Source organism: Triturus cristatus, chromosome 10, assembly GCF_964204655.1.
Source record: "Triturus cristatus chromosome 10, aTriCri1.1, whole genome shotgun sequence".
NCBI lineage: Eukaryota > Metazoa > Chordata > Amphibia > Caudata > Salamandridae > Triturus > Triturus cristatus.
Genome location: NC_140593.1, coordinates 557,115,048 through 557,130,748, shown reverse-complemented (window position 1 = coordinate 557,130,748; position 15,701 = coordinate 557,115,048).

Genomic DNA, 15,701 nt, shown 5'->3' with positions numbered 1-15,701 from the left:
GCAGGATCAAATGGCTGACCTGCTTTTACTCCTAGGCTGTGGATTTGTCCTGTTTCCCCCCATGAAGTTGCATGCCCACTGAAAATAAAGACTGTTCTTTCCAAAACACGTATCCATGGCTTTTGAAGGCATTTTCCTCCCTCTTTCTCCTACAGCTCCTGAATTTCTGGTAAAATTTCAAAATTCAGTGCATACATCAAATATCTTCTTACCACCATAGAGTTGACCTAGAAAATGTAGATGGCTGTGGTGTTTAACTTCTGACCCTGCACCCCTGAGACTCCATAGGATAGTTGCATGTTTTTGTTACAGGTATTTGATCTGTACTAATCTTTTGCACATGCAGAGAGTAGACAAGGGTCAACATGTGGCAAGTTTTGCGGGTGGATGACATGTGGATTGTCTTCATGTCCAGACATTTGTATTAAGGAACGCCATCAATATCTGGCCTTTGCTCTAAGTATTCTTACAAATTGAAGACTGGTGGGCCCGTCACTGAAATTTGTTAGCAGTCCACTGTAGTATCTGGCGAACACACATCGCCAAAAAGCTGCTACCTAGTCCAATGTGTGTTTTTTCTCCCATGTGAAGCGAATAATTTGAAATTCTGAATAGTGATCAAGTGGTAGTTAAAAACTAGTTACATATTTTGGAATACCGAATCAAGTGATTAGTTCAATTATCCAGGGGAGAGGGATTGATTTAGTCCACTAATCTTTTAGTATGACTACTAGTCTATTGCATGCTTCTCATTACTGCTGTGCCGAATGCAAGTCCGTCTGCATGCATCCATCCATACCCTAAATGCATCCAGCATCCCTCTACATTGCCCATTTCTCAATCCAGTTATCTTCTTATGGCAAATCTTGTTTAATCCTCATTACAGTTACCAGCTTTTGAACATGGTAATTAGGTTTTAGAGCAAAGACCTACCAGATTTTTATCTAAACTGGACATACGGCAACTAATCAATTCTCTATGCACTGCGCTCTCGGCAGTTGCCCATAGACATTAAATGTCTGATCTATTAAATCACACTAGTTTTAACTGTGACTGGTGACAGTTTATTGATCAGTTTGTATGAAACCGAAATGCAGATTAAGACAAAAAGTTTGCGCAAAGCGAGCGCCCCCCCTCTCTTACTCTTGACACGAGGGACAGTGGCCAGATAAAGGTCGGCTACTTATCAATACTAAATTACCTCCACCAAGCCAAAGCATCATGCGCCCTCAGACACAAACTACATTATCACAACTACAAGTTTCCCTAACTCAGCTTGATTAATCTTCCGACTATAAATTTTAAGTGTGTTTTGGCATTGCAACCTTTTGTCTTCGTGTGCATTTCGGTTTCTGAAAATACACATTTTTTCTATTAAATACCACTTTTCATTTTGGGCAAAAAACCAAAAGAAACCTTTTGTAAAAAAACTTTTTGCCATGAAAAGATCAGTTTTCTATTTTAAGAAACTGCCCCCAAACAGCTTGTAATCTTCATCAAGTGCTTACATGTCCATATGTCTCAAATGGACAGATTCTGCCTCAAATGAACATGTATTACAGTCGTAGGCCATGATTTCTCACTATAATATCAAGGTACCATTGTGTCAAGACTGGACACCATAATGGCCAGGATGCCCATATCATCAGTCATGGCAGGAGTGGCTGAAAGTATGCCAATCATGCTCTTAATAGGTCACTGATGGTTTCCAGTATGCCACAACTAGACCAAGAATGCTTCACATTTTCAAGGATTAGCATTAGTTTGCCACTGGCACCGTTATTCCATGAACAGAAAACTGCGACAGATTAACCCCTTATGATGGGGAATAGCATATAATTCTGATGGCCCTTGGCACCAGTCATAGATTCCAGGGAGCAAACTTCTTTGGGCTGATTCACAAAGGTAACTTACACTTTTGTATAAGTTTATTTCTTTTGCTATTCACAAACTAAAATGTAATAGTAACTTTATGACCGGTCCTTTCTATGCGCAGAGTGTTCAGTCCCGCCTGTGGAGGCTCTGCAATTGGAAATTTGCTGTTAACTGATAGAGCATACCAAACTAAATACCTTACATACCATTGTAAGTTTACCTTTGTGAATCTGGCCCCCCAGCATGGAGGGACACAGTGTCAAACAGACACATATGCGTGCAGACAGACGAATGGACAGGACGTTTTTACTCGTTTCACCTCATGATCCATAACTTTCTCCTCGGCTCTTGGGCTGAATATGCAGCCAACTAAAGCATTTTGACAATGGCTCCTGTAGTGCCACACTTCAGTGGGTCAGCAATAGTTACTGCTCACGCTATTGCTGGCATTCATATTTCATGGTTCATTGTTCACACAATGCCATTGATAGAACAGGGCCTAAAACATGGCCATCTCCATGTAACTTAGCTAGATGGAGAGGGGAGCCGGATGTTCATGTGGTGGAATCATAGGCAGGCACAGTATGTTTTTTTCATGAGTCCCTGCCATTGATTTGGCTGGCTGTCACACTACAGTTCTTGAGAAAAGCAGTGCTGCCTCCTTTAATATGCACAGACTCTCCGAATGAGATACTTGCCTTGGCTTCACCTCCGAGAGCTACTTTGAGGGGGTGCCTGTGAGCTATCAGTAGCTTATGAGCTACTCATTGGAGACCCGTGGCTTAAAGATTGTTTGGAATTGTAGACTCCGCAGCTATCTCCTCTGTGGTACCTTCAAGCTAGTGAGAAGTTAGTCAGGACTACAGCTGGTTCATGGTTTTGCAATCTAAAACATTCCACCAAGAGGTTTTTGTACATTTTTGAATTCAGATGTTGCAAGGACCACAGACTGGAAGGAGAACCAAGAACCTCATACTGCTACCACAGGGCATTTGCCAATGAGGACTGCAGCAATGCCAAATCTCTCTCAATGTACAAGAGATTGCGTCCTGCAATCAAGTCAATGTCCTTCTTTAGTAGTGGTTCAAAGTTAAGACTGCCCATTTTTCATTTCTGAATTCCAGCTACATTTCAAGTCAGACTTTTTGTAATGCAGCCTGGCTGGATAACATACAAAGTGGGCATGACATTTTGGCTGGCCAGAGACGGTCGGCCAAAATGTAATCCGCACTTAAGTGCCTCCCACTTCTCCCCTAGGCTCTAAACAACCCAGCCCCGCCCCACAAATCAATTGAGCCAGTACGCTTAAATAAAATAACTAAATTATCATTTTATGTTTCCGTTTTTAATTGCTCCGTGGGGAGACACTCCTCTGCCTTAGAGGGGGAGGTGCCCCCGATATATCCCTCCAAAAAATGTATTTGGTAGCATATAGTTGGGTCAAGGTGGTTTCAGTCTGGTATGGTGAGGTGTAAACTGGATTCACTCTGGATTTTGTCATGCCCTCACCGACAACACACACACTCATCTCCGCCTTAAAACTTGATTAGTTGAAAACGATTGTGTTTGAAGTACCCCTAACAATCTGCACTCCTCTCCCTTTCCACTGACCCTTAGGCCCCCCTCGTGTCCTTCTCACCACATTTTAACAAGATCCGCCAACGTGTGTTGGGAAATCTGAAGCTTGCATTCCTGGCTTACGGACCACGCTACGCCCCTGTAAACTAACTCTTGCCTATAGCGTAAGGCAGTCTCGTAAATCCAAATATCACAAACCTCTTTCCACTCCAAGATGTCTTTCCTAGGAAAACCCAGCCTTCTGCAACACCCTACTTAAAACAACCAGGTCAGGAAACTGAATGAAGGCCAACACGTGAACGGATGAAATTGCATTCTAGCATTATTTGTTGTTATCCATGCAATGACTGTGGCAAGGCATGCTCTAGTTTAGGGAACATCAGCACCAACCAAGAGTGAAAATTCTAATTTCCAGATAAGACACTTGAATGTTAACTGGTTGCACTTCACATGATTATCATTGTGCAAGGTTTTGTTACATACACCTGTGCTGGAATTTCCTTGCATTTTGATGCATCTTTGACAAAACAATGAATCTTAAAACTTTAACAAATGACTCCACAAATGTTTTAGTGTCAACTTCACTCATGTTTATTGAGCAGAGTATTAAAGTGTCTCAAGCAGTTTGTAAACAATTTCATAAAATTAGCTTACACAGCCATCCCAGTGACTCTAAAATTACAAATGTTTTCGCACCAGTCACGCAAGTAATTATAGAAAATATTTTTTTAACCAAGTTAATAAAATGCTACGTGGTGCACCTTCATAATCTTGTACCTCAAATGTGCACCGTTAATTTAAAAACTGCACAATTAAAAAACATTCAGATGAACCCATAGCAAACAATTTTCACCTCACATTTAATAGTCGATGTATTTAAATAATTTGTTAATTCAAAGATGAGGCTTTCAATTAACTTCAGCCTTCAAAAAAAGTTTTTAAACTCCTAGCTGGAACTGAAAAAATACAGTAAGATTCAACCAAAGCAATGCTCCATATCGGCTCTTCAGATTGTTAATTTACATTTTTTCTTTTTTTTTTTTTTACTTTATCCAAATTTTGATAGTAATTTGACCTTTAGGCATACATAATATACACAATTACAAGGAACAATGACCAAGATAACGAGCAATTATTCGAAAGGAAGATGAAGTGGATAGGGCTGTCCAGTTCAAAAGTCACATTAACATTGAAGTGCAACTCAGCAGAGCCTTCACATAACGTAGAAAGTGTAACTGTTGATAAAGCCACATAAACTCCTTATTTTATGTAGTATAATGCTGCGTTTTTATTAGCAGTGAGGTGTTAAATCTCCAAATTACTTTCCAGCATAATCAAAATGACTCCACATTTTATGCGTATCAACTTGCACTGCTAACCAAACTGCTGTTTAAAAAATGACCAATCAGGGTGCAACTGGGGTGGTAGTTTACGTCTCATATGGTCAAACGTGTTGCACAAGCTGGCAGAAAAACCCAAAGTGCGTTCCCTTAGCTGACCACCAAATGGCTGGAAGGGCATACGCGCATTACCATCTGGTCAACAATTCTAAAAACTAACACTAGTGTTTCAAGAATCTGTAACCAGCTCCCAAGGAAAAAGTAAAAAAAAAACAACAAAAAAACACCAAGTTACTCATTTGTTTTGTTTCTAAAAAATGTGGCATGTGTAGTCAAACACGGTCCAACTGTTTGCTAATCTTGCTTCATCTCTTCGGCCTGCAGATTTGAATCTTCCATTGGCCGTACATCATCTGCTAAAGAAAGATCAGTCTGGTTTAGTACTCCATCTTGAGCAGTGTTATCCACTTCAAAATCTGGTTTGGAATCTGTGCTGTTCAGATGAGTTAAAGGAACCGTTGTGTTTGGAACTGGATATGGGGACTCTTCGGGAAGAGTAGACGTGGAGTGATCTGAAAAACATACATAGACCAAACAAATTTAGCAGATTTAAAGAAAGTTAGTCATGGTCACACCTTCATAAGCTGCCACGATTTTGCTTATAAACTGAAAGTATTTGAAGAAGCACAATATTAAATGGGCTATCGATGTCAACCCAGCTCTCACCCCAAACTGAGAAATAAACATTCTATAAGGGATAAAGCACCCCCTGCTGTATATTAGAAGAATATTGCAAGTCACAGAGGAATCGCATAACCGTATAGAGGAACGGCCCAAAGGCAGAGTGCCTTTATAAGGTTCGGGAACTCAAAGGTCACTAGAAATATCCTTATGTGCCCCAGAGTGTTCTTTATCCCATATAAACACAATCACCTTTCCTACAAACCACTTAAAACCTTGGTGCATGGATTGTTCAAATGAAAGCGCATGTTTGCAAACATGAATACAAATCAAACCTCTAGTGCAAAATTAAACCCATCAAAAACCAGTGAGATTTGTTGCAAATAGATTAGAAACAGTTCAATACAAGTCAGGTGAAAATATAAAAGCTGCAGTAAGCTCTGAATGTCTAGAAACACGCACAAGGATTCTAGCTTTAACCTTTCTATTATTATCTATGGAGTACAAAAAACAAACATGTTCTCTCTGCTGGTCACTGAAACAGGGCAAAAGAAAGAAAAGCAAGGCTTCCTTTTCCTTGCTTTTAACAGCAGCTTCAATTATGCTCCGTGACCTGACCTGCCTTTCACCTCTGCTGCTGGCTCTGGCAGCAGGCATGGTGATGTCTCAACTCGAGTGAAAACATTTATTGTTGAGTTCTGACACTTCTCTATAATCTGGGACTGGGTGCGTCACAAGTAGCTGATTATAAAGAAATTAGACAAGGTGTTTATACATGGATTACAGAACCCCATGTATTACAGAATCTTTGTTAGAGATGCAGGACTGAGCAAATAAAGTTTTTTTTCTTCTACACTTGATGGCCCTTTAACCCATGACGTGGACACATTCATAAGCATGATGCATAGTTTACGAGGAAAAAAAAAGGTTTTGCTGCAAGCAGGATGTAGCTGCACTCATCAGTCTGGGGCAAGATCATTGGGAGTTTGTCAATTCCTTTGCTATACTTCAAAGACGTGCATTTTGTATCCAGGATTCACACAAAAGTGGCGGCTTGTGAATTTAGAAAGTGATTGACTGAGCAAGATAGCGAAGAGAACGAGCTACATTTCTTCATGTGGGTTCGGGGATCAGGTGGTTCTCCACTCCCACAAAAGGAGTCAACTGGAGCATTTTACATCACATTTCATACATTGACCTAAAAATCTAGATGGAGGGTGAGCGGCTGCAAGTATGACCCAGATGCCTGGCTCAGCTCGATATCTTTGACACTCGATACCCAAAACAAAGTGAGCTTTCATATGGCTTCTGCTTGCCACCCACACTCTAACCTCATGAGTCAAGAATGACAGGCAAATTTATTAACCTATGATGTATAACAGGAGTAAGAGATACCCATCTAGGGGCTTAATTGCACAATGTGAAACTAGAAAACCTGGGATCAATCTCAGCTTTCCAGCTTGAACACGTTCTGTGCTCCTATCAAAATATATTTCAGTGAGCCACCTTATTTCATTATCACATATGAGAGCCTTTAAATACATACATTCAGGACATGCACTGTACAAAAATCTCATGTTTGATTTCATACACTATAATGTTGCTTCGTAATCAGCTATGGCATCTATTGTTGGGCATGGGTGTCCCGCCATATTTATGTTACCAACTGAAGTTTCTCCATGACGGGACCTATGCTAGAGTTCGATATGGAAAACATGGCAACCTGACCGGCCCATTCCCTGTTGCAAAGGGAGTTCGGCAGGGCTGTGTTCTTGCCCCAACCCTGTTTTCCTTATTCCTTAATGGCCTTATTGCTGACCTCCTTGATGCCACCGACATAGATGCGCCAAAATTGGCCTCCAGAAAAATCCCTGCCCTTATGTTTGCTGACGACACCCTGCTGCTGTCCAAGTCCCCAATGGGCATGCAGCGGGTGTTAGATCAGTTTACCACCTTTTGTAAAAAAAGGAACCTGATGGTCAACATAGGCAAAACTAAATATATGGCCTTCAATATAAAATCCTCCAATTATCCACATCCCAAAATGGAAGGAGTCGCCTTGGATCGGGTCTCTGTATTTGAGTACCTAGGCCTGACCCTAAATGACAAAATAGGCTGGTGCCCTCAAATTTGCAAAGCCAATTTAAAACTCAACCAGGCTGTGGGGGGCATCCTTAAAGTCCACAAAAAATGCCGTTTAAAAATGATAAGTGCCCCACTAGAAATTTACCGTGTCCAATCTAGATCTTCCACACTGTATGGGGCGGAATTATGGGGACACACCAATGCTAAGGATCTATCTATCACTGAAAATAATTTCTTGAGGAAACTTCTATCACTTCCAATCAATACCCCGCTTATGCCATTGAGGTTGGATCTTAACATCCGTCCTATTTTAGAGGTCATTGCCTCTCGCCCGGTGATGTACTGGAAAAGATTGTGGAGTACACCAGAGTTGGCATGTTACAGAGACTAATTGAAAGTAATCTTGAGTTTACTAGGGGCCGACAAGATTCCTTGGCTCCAGTATGTTAGGCAGACATTAACCAACATTGGTCTTGCCCACCTCTGGACTAATCCAGAGAATTCTACTTTAGGCATTCCCAAAAAAACCCTTGCCACCACTCTTAAAGATTACTTTCTAACAAAAGCTTATAGTGTAGTCAAGCCATCTAGCCTGACTGATATCTTTTTAGATGTTAAATGTCACTACGCCTTTGTACCTGACCTCGATGTTATTCAGCCCACTTTTGCAAAGAAGCTGTTTCTACAGTTCAGATACGGGACACTCCCCCTCTATTCTTTTACTAATAAATGGGTGGGTGCCCTTGAACATAGCTGTCCGGGCTGCTCATCTGAAAAGGAAACCATGATACACGTTGTCCTCTTTTGCCCCGCATATGCTGGTATTCGGAAAAAATGGATTATCCAGCTATGCCTAAATCTGGGTATTAGAAGTTACCTGGATTTTTTCAGGATTCTGCGAAGTGACCAAAGTCCACTTGTTGTGATAGCAATTTCCAAGTTCTTGTTTGCGATGTGGCTAATTCGTAGGAAACTATTAAGCAACAATATAGCCTGATTGATTTTCTTAAAAAGGCCCTTGCTAGTCGACTAAACTGTATGCCATTTTCTTTTTTTCTAGTATGGACTATTTTATTAACTGAATATGTACTTGAATGAATTGTTTTATATGTACTTTTATGATTTTACACAATCGAAATAAAGTCTTTTTGATTGATTGATAATGTTGCTTCTTTGGCAATATGAAAAAATGTAACCAACCAGTGTGTATATTTTTCTCAAGGCTGTAATACATACACATGCTGTGCATACTTCGGACCCCTAGTTGATCTGGTTTTCTTAAAAAGTGTGGAAGGAATATGCATTGGCAGAATTCACTATAAATTAAATTAGGTTTGCAGCAATTTGAATTACGTTTTTTCTTCCAGGTGAAGACATGGGACAGTATAGCTCTGACTCCTTAGAATACAACATGCAGTTTGAAACGTGGAAATGGCCATATCAGATGATAGCTGGGCGGTAGCCTTAATTGAAGTCTAGCCACCTTTGAGCAAACAATGCCAAAACAAGAAAGAATGCTTTGTAACAAGTAGATCTTTAATACTGTCATGTAAAATGTAGCTAAACATTCCACTCTTAACTGGAATAATTCAAAAGAAAATAAGTTACTTACCTGTAACTGTGGTTCCCCAGTATTGGTATCTTTCATAGATTCACATGCCTGAATCCTTACCCTAAGTGTAAATCCAACGGTACAACTAAAAAAGCAGTGCAATGTTAAACAGATTGGAAAGGCTATAAAATATTCACTTTATTAACATATACTCAATTTAAAAGAAACCAAACAGGTTGTAGTACCCTCTAGAATACTCCCCTCAGAGGCTTCGGTCTCTCAGAGGCTTCGGTCTCTCAGATTTTTAGAAAACAAGTGTGAGTATGAACTAGTACCAGAAGGCAAGACTTTCAGGGGAATAAAGTGCGTCGCATGTGAATCCATGAAAGATTCCAATACTGGAGGTAATGTTAAAAGTGCACAATCTGTTAGGGGATGGTGGGGTATAACTCACTGAGAGCTCACCTTTATTGTAAAAGGTAACGTAATCCTGCCTGACCCACAGATGCATCTCTGAGAACTGTGGAATCCAAGCAGTAGTGCTGCGTAATAGTGGGACTATTTTTCCTGTGTCACCGCTCTGTAAATATCCTGTACAGATACACAGGCAAACAAAGTTGTCCAAGTTGATAAACGTCTGGTAGAATGAAGTCGCACTTTAGTCTGTAAAAGTGTGCTAACTTTTTGAAGACACATGTACGGCTGTAGTTCTTCATCTTGCTATAGTTGGTTTAGGAAGTGGATAACTGGCAGATAAACTCTACAAGGCCCTTTGAGAAGTTTTTGATGAGCCTGCTAATTCATAATGATGGGGACAATGACCTAAAACAAGATATGACCGCCAAGTGTACTTTAAGGCATGAGCGAGACCTGACTGCCTGGTGTAACAATTAAGGAACAATTCCCTCGGGTGCAGATGACACAGGGTATATTTTGACTGTTGACACCAGATGAAAAACCGCTTCTTTTTAAGACCAAGTTTTGGTTGTACTATCTGCTCTAGCTAGAATATCTTTGCATTCTCTTGGGATGTTCAAGTGTGCAAACTCATTGATATCAGAAGCCAAGCTGAAAAGTGTAGGTATTTCGGGTCCAACTGAAGTACTTGACCTTGGTTTATCATCAGTAGAGATGGAAGTGGTTGTAGCTGGATGTGCTGTCTCTGATAGAAGTAGCTCTGAACCAATGTTGGCTTGGCCATCTTGGAGCTATAAGAATTATCCTGCAAGGTTCTTCCTTCATCTTTCTGAGAATCCTGGTTAGGAGAGGAATTGGCAGAAAAGCGCAAGCAAAGATCCCTGACCATGCTATCGAAAACACATTCCCCCCCCACGAACTTGTTGAGGATGCCAGCCTGTGTAGAATTAGCATTTCCAATATTGGGAAGTTGCAAACAGGTCTCGATTTGGTGTGCCCCACAAAAAATTCCATTAGAACTTCTTGCTTGATCTCCCATTAGTGGCAGTTTTTAAACCGGCTAAGTGTGTCTGCTATGACATACAGTTTCCCAGACATGTTCTGCTTTAAGCCTTATCTGATGACTGATTGACAACTTCCATATCTTCTGTGCCTATTGGGACAGTGCTTGGGATCCTGTGCCCCCTTACTTGTTGATATAATGCATAGCTGTGGTGTTGTCTGTGCGGATGAGCACTACTGACCCTTGTATCCTTGGCATAAACGCTTGTACAGCTAGGTGTACCGCCTTGAGTTCCAAAAAATGATGTGCACAAGTAACAGATGCTTTCCATTCGCTGCTGACCTGCAAATCCTGGAGATCAGCTCCCCAATCCTCTAAGAAAGCATCTGTTGTGATTACCGGTCGTGCAACTTGGGGTAGGAAGGTTAGGCTGTGCAGAGATTGGTCTCTCGAACCCACCAAGAGAGTGACCTTTTTATTCCGGGATTGACACCAACTGTATAGTTGAAGGATCCTTACATTTTGATCCATTGCCTGTCTAGTCTTCTTGCAATTACCGCATTCGAAGGCGGCAGAACGGTACCAAAGTAATGAATGAGGACAATCTCTAGCAGGGATTTGGATAGGTGAACTGAAAGGGACTTTTCCTTGCACTACACAGGTCAACTGCATCAATTTTGTTAGGTCTTTCTGGTGTTGGATATTCCTTGCCTGACACTGTATCCAGAGTAGACCCCAGGAACTTTATTTTTGTGGACTGTTGTATGACTGATTTTTGTGAGTTTAACATAACGCCTAATTTGTTGAAAAGACGTATGCATGCCTTGGTTGACCACTGCGCAGTTTGTTGAGAAGGCGTTTTGACCAACCACTCAAGGGAATGGAAATACTTGGTATTCTTCCAGTCTCAGGAAAATCGACTAACGGAGCTAGGCAATTAATAAAGATATGGGGAGATGATTTGAGACAGAATGGGATAACTTTGAACTGATAATGGCTGCCTGCTACCATGAACCTTATAGATTGATGGCGTGGATAAATTGGAATATGGAAATAAACAAACCTTCCCTTCTGGTTTCCAGGGAATTGTTCTACGGCTCCTTTACGAGCATGGTCCGGACTTCTAACCTCAGAAGATCTAGATGTTGTTGCGGGGACTTCCGGGGTGGAGTCAGAGGAGGTTTTTGAATGAATGACAATGTATGACCGAATGGGATTAGGTCCAACATTTACTGGTCTGTTATTTTATTCAGATCAAAGATTGGACATTTTGCCTCGAGGCATGCAAGAGGAGATTGAACTGCAGCTGGTGCCAGTGTCCCGTCACTGTCGCCTTCAGTCATCCTTGCCCTGTGCGCCCCACTTTTTTCTCTGGGTTTGCCTTGCGTAGGCTGAAGGAGTTTGCCTTTGTTGAGATTGTGGTTGAAACTGCTGTGATGTAGGTTGGTAGGTTTCCTAGCTGTATTGCTGGAAACCTCCTCTATAAGCAAATTGTCCTCATGCTCCATGAAAAGGAAGTTTTATATATTGAAGAGTACAAAAAGACTTTCCTCTATCCGTTTTTGTGGATTGTAAAGCTATGCCAATATGCTTCACGAAGAGAGCTTCATCATATGGTAGGACTAAATTTTGGTTGCACTGCAGGTCTTAAAAGTAGTGTCCTTCAACCACCCCTACCTTTAAAGGACTGCTGCTCATGCAAGCTGTCTAAAGCCTGTGGAAGCAATTTCCATCATGCAAGCAATTATTTCCAAGGAGGCTCACTCTCCTTGTAAGATCTTCTTGGCCTCTTACTGGACGTCATCTATTTATGGTGCCTTGTTTTACCACATCGTTCCATAGTATAGGAGTACTGCCAAAGAATTAGCAGCTCGCACCGTCCATGTTGACACAGGAAAAACTTTGCAATTATGTCAAACGGCCTTCCCTCTCTATCAGGTGGTGCGAATATCGGTGCTGATTTTTTTTTTTTTAATGGGGCTGGGCCACTTGAGTTACAACGGAGTTATGCTTTGGGTGTCCAATTAGGCAAGCTTGAGAATTTTCAGGAGCTTTATATTTTTTACCTAAACGTGCCAAAACTGCCTTTACTGTTGCGGATACTTTATCGTTTTCATACCTTGCTACCATAAACAATTCACAACAGGAATAGCTCTGATGGGGCTGCAAGATGTTTATTTGAAGATGTACATGAAACAGTCTGTTTTGTAGTCTAAAGAAGGTCAAATCTTTGCCACTCTTTATAGGACATTATGAAATCCTCCTATATTTTCAGGTGGAGAGTCTGCAGGTTGTGGTACTAGAGATGGAGCCGGAAAAAAATATTCCACTCAGTATGTTCAGCTCTCGCTTCCCCTTCCTTCATCTGAAGCCATACAATCATCCACTGGGTTATTTTTTTATTGTGTTGTATGCCTTTGAGAAATGGCTCTTGGTATATTACGTGGCGTTTGTGGAGCGGAAGGCTGTATTTCTGGGGTTTCAAGAGGCACTGAAACCTGCTTAAGTCATGCTGATTTAGTTGGGAATCGTTTGTAGTAGTCTGAGCATCAGTCGTAAGTCGGACACTAGTGCTTTAGGTACACATCACGTCTTGCTGGAAAGATTATTGCGGAAGTGACTGGAATTGATCTGTGTAATGTAGTGTCTCATGTTGAGGAAGAGAACACCCATGGCCATAGTATTTGTCTCCTTCCTCTTCATCCTGCTGGTACTTGATGTGCAGCTCCAATTCACTATGTGCCACATCAAATGGACCGTCATCGCTCATCCTGGAGATGACTAGATGAGGGGGATACTCAATTAAGATGTGTGCTCTGGCATTAAAGAAGCAGTTTTCACCACTTTTTAGTTTGTCCTTCGTCGGAGATGTAGACAATGGCCTTACCGGCACCATAGGTGGTACTTTTCATAGTCGAGAGTGTTGCCTCCGAAAGGACAGAGACTAACTTGATCATTAATGGTATTGTCGCCTTTGACTAGTCATCGACGTGGTTGTCAGTGAACTGATGATCACCATTGTCACGGTCATGTTGGTCAATGCTGACAGCATAGTAGGCTATTTCTTCATCGATTGTGCGCTAGTCTATGGTCTTTTGAATTTGTGAGAAACCCAAGGGGGTGGTATGGAAGGTTTGGATTTAGATTTTTCTTGTTTCTCTGAGGAGATATCATGCATCCTACCTTTGAGAGGGTTTATCCCAGGGACTTTTCACCTTAGACGACCCATGCAAAGTCTTTTTTTCTTTTTAGACTTTTTGGGAGGCTCATAATGTGACAACTTCGGTCCTCTCCCTTTTTTGTACTCTGTTGGAAGTTGAGGAAGAGTCCTCACTATTCTCCCCAGAAAGTATTACTATCGCTTCCAAAACTAAAAGCCAAAGATAATCCAATCACCCCCCTATCCTTTAAGGTTTTGTTTTTTTATAATACCACAAAACAATACAGATAGCACTTAATCAATGTCATTTAAAACTGTATTATGTAGTGGAACTTGAGCCAGACATTACAGGTATTATCTTTCTTGATTAAGGCAATCTTTCTTTTATGAATCTAATTCGTCCCGAGATTCATCTGTTGGCAAGTTGGGTGGAGTACATCTATTTCCTCCGTAATCGTTACATTTGCTCCATATCTGTATCCATTTCTTCGGGCTTATCCTTTAAGGTTTTTGAATAAAGTACGGCAGAGTTAGCAATCCATTACCTTGTCAGATGGGTAGAAACAGTATATGCAGTCTTTGTGTTGGTCTTCAGAATGCAGCCTCTTCTTCCCACAGGTTCCAGTCCGAAAATACCTTTTTTAGCCAGATCTGACATTGTAGACAGTCGGAATTGTTCTGCAGATGTTAGCTGATAATACAAAGTATAACAATCTCTTTTTGAAATTCAGTAGATAAGTAAGTTGAACTGAGCAGAGCTCAGGGCAGACTTCCCACACATGAAGTGCGGTAGAAAATCTTAGAGACCGAAGCCTTTTAGGGGAGTGTTCTAGATAATGCTGCAACCTGATTGGTTGGAGTTTGGTTTCCTTTAAATGATAGGGATGTTACTAAAGTGAAGGTTTAATAGCCTTTCCAAGCCAAGTTTAACATTACACTGCTTTTTTAGTTATACAGTGGGACTCACACTTTGACAACGGTGAATGATTCAAGCATGTGAATTTATGAAAGAACCAATACTGGAGAAGCATGAGACTCAACCATTGATCCAATACTGGAAAATGCCCCATTTGCACCTCTCAGCCACTGGCCCATATCGATTACCTTTAGGGGATGCAAGTCAAATGTATGCCACCAACCCTTTAATTTATTTTGAATTCTCACCCACTATTTCCAATTCCTCCATTTACCCTAGAAGGCTGCTAAAACGTTACTGAAATAAAAAAAAATAAAAAAATGTAGAGTTTCCAGGAACGATAATATCCCTGGTGTAGAATCCTGCTGCCAAGCAAATTAAGAATTAAATGGATTCAAAAATCTAATTTTAGGACTAGGTACAAAATGTATACATAAGGCTTGCTATGCAAACTAGGTATCCAGACCATTATCAAATGCTGCACTATTCGCCATTCATTAATAACCTTAATATCCTTACACTTGAGTGGATTCAGGATTGCCGGTTACCTAGTGGCAGAAAATACCTTAGGTCAACATTACTGCAACATCACACATCACATTATGATCATAACTATCTAAGAATGCCCGACCTAAATCAGTTAGACATTTAGTTGTTGGTACAAAAGTAAATTTCTTTCAGAACACTGTCTGATAATGTAAAATGTTAACGATTGCACAGGTGAAGAAACCAAAAATCAATCACGTGTCACAATTGATAATATCCACACCTACCAAACCGGTTTAAGTTCATTGTCTAAGTCTTATCCCCTTAAAGTTCTGACTGCCAGCAAAGCAAGTAACAAACCCCTCTGCACACTTACCTAGTGACGCATCACCGTTGATCTTCAAATTTTCAAACCCTTGCAAGTGACCAGACGATAGATTTAATGGTGAGGAAGCATTCAATTCAAGGGGGTTCGACGTACTGGTCAGTTCAGGCAGTGCAATTCCAGAAACATCAAGAAATCCTGAAGCATTAACAAAGACAATGCATATTTATATAAAATCTTGCATTAATGGCATGTAACTCATTTTAACCTTAAAGTGTGCAGT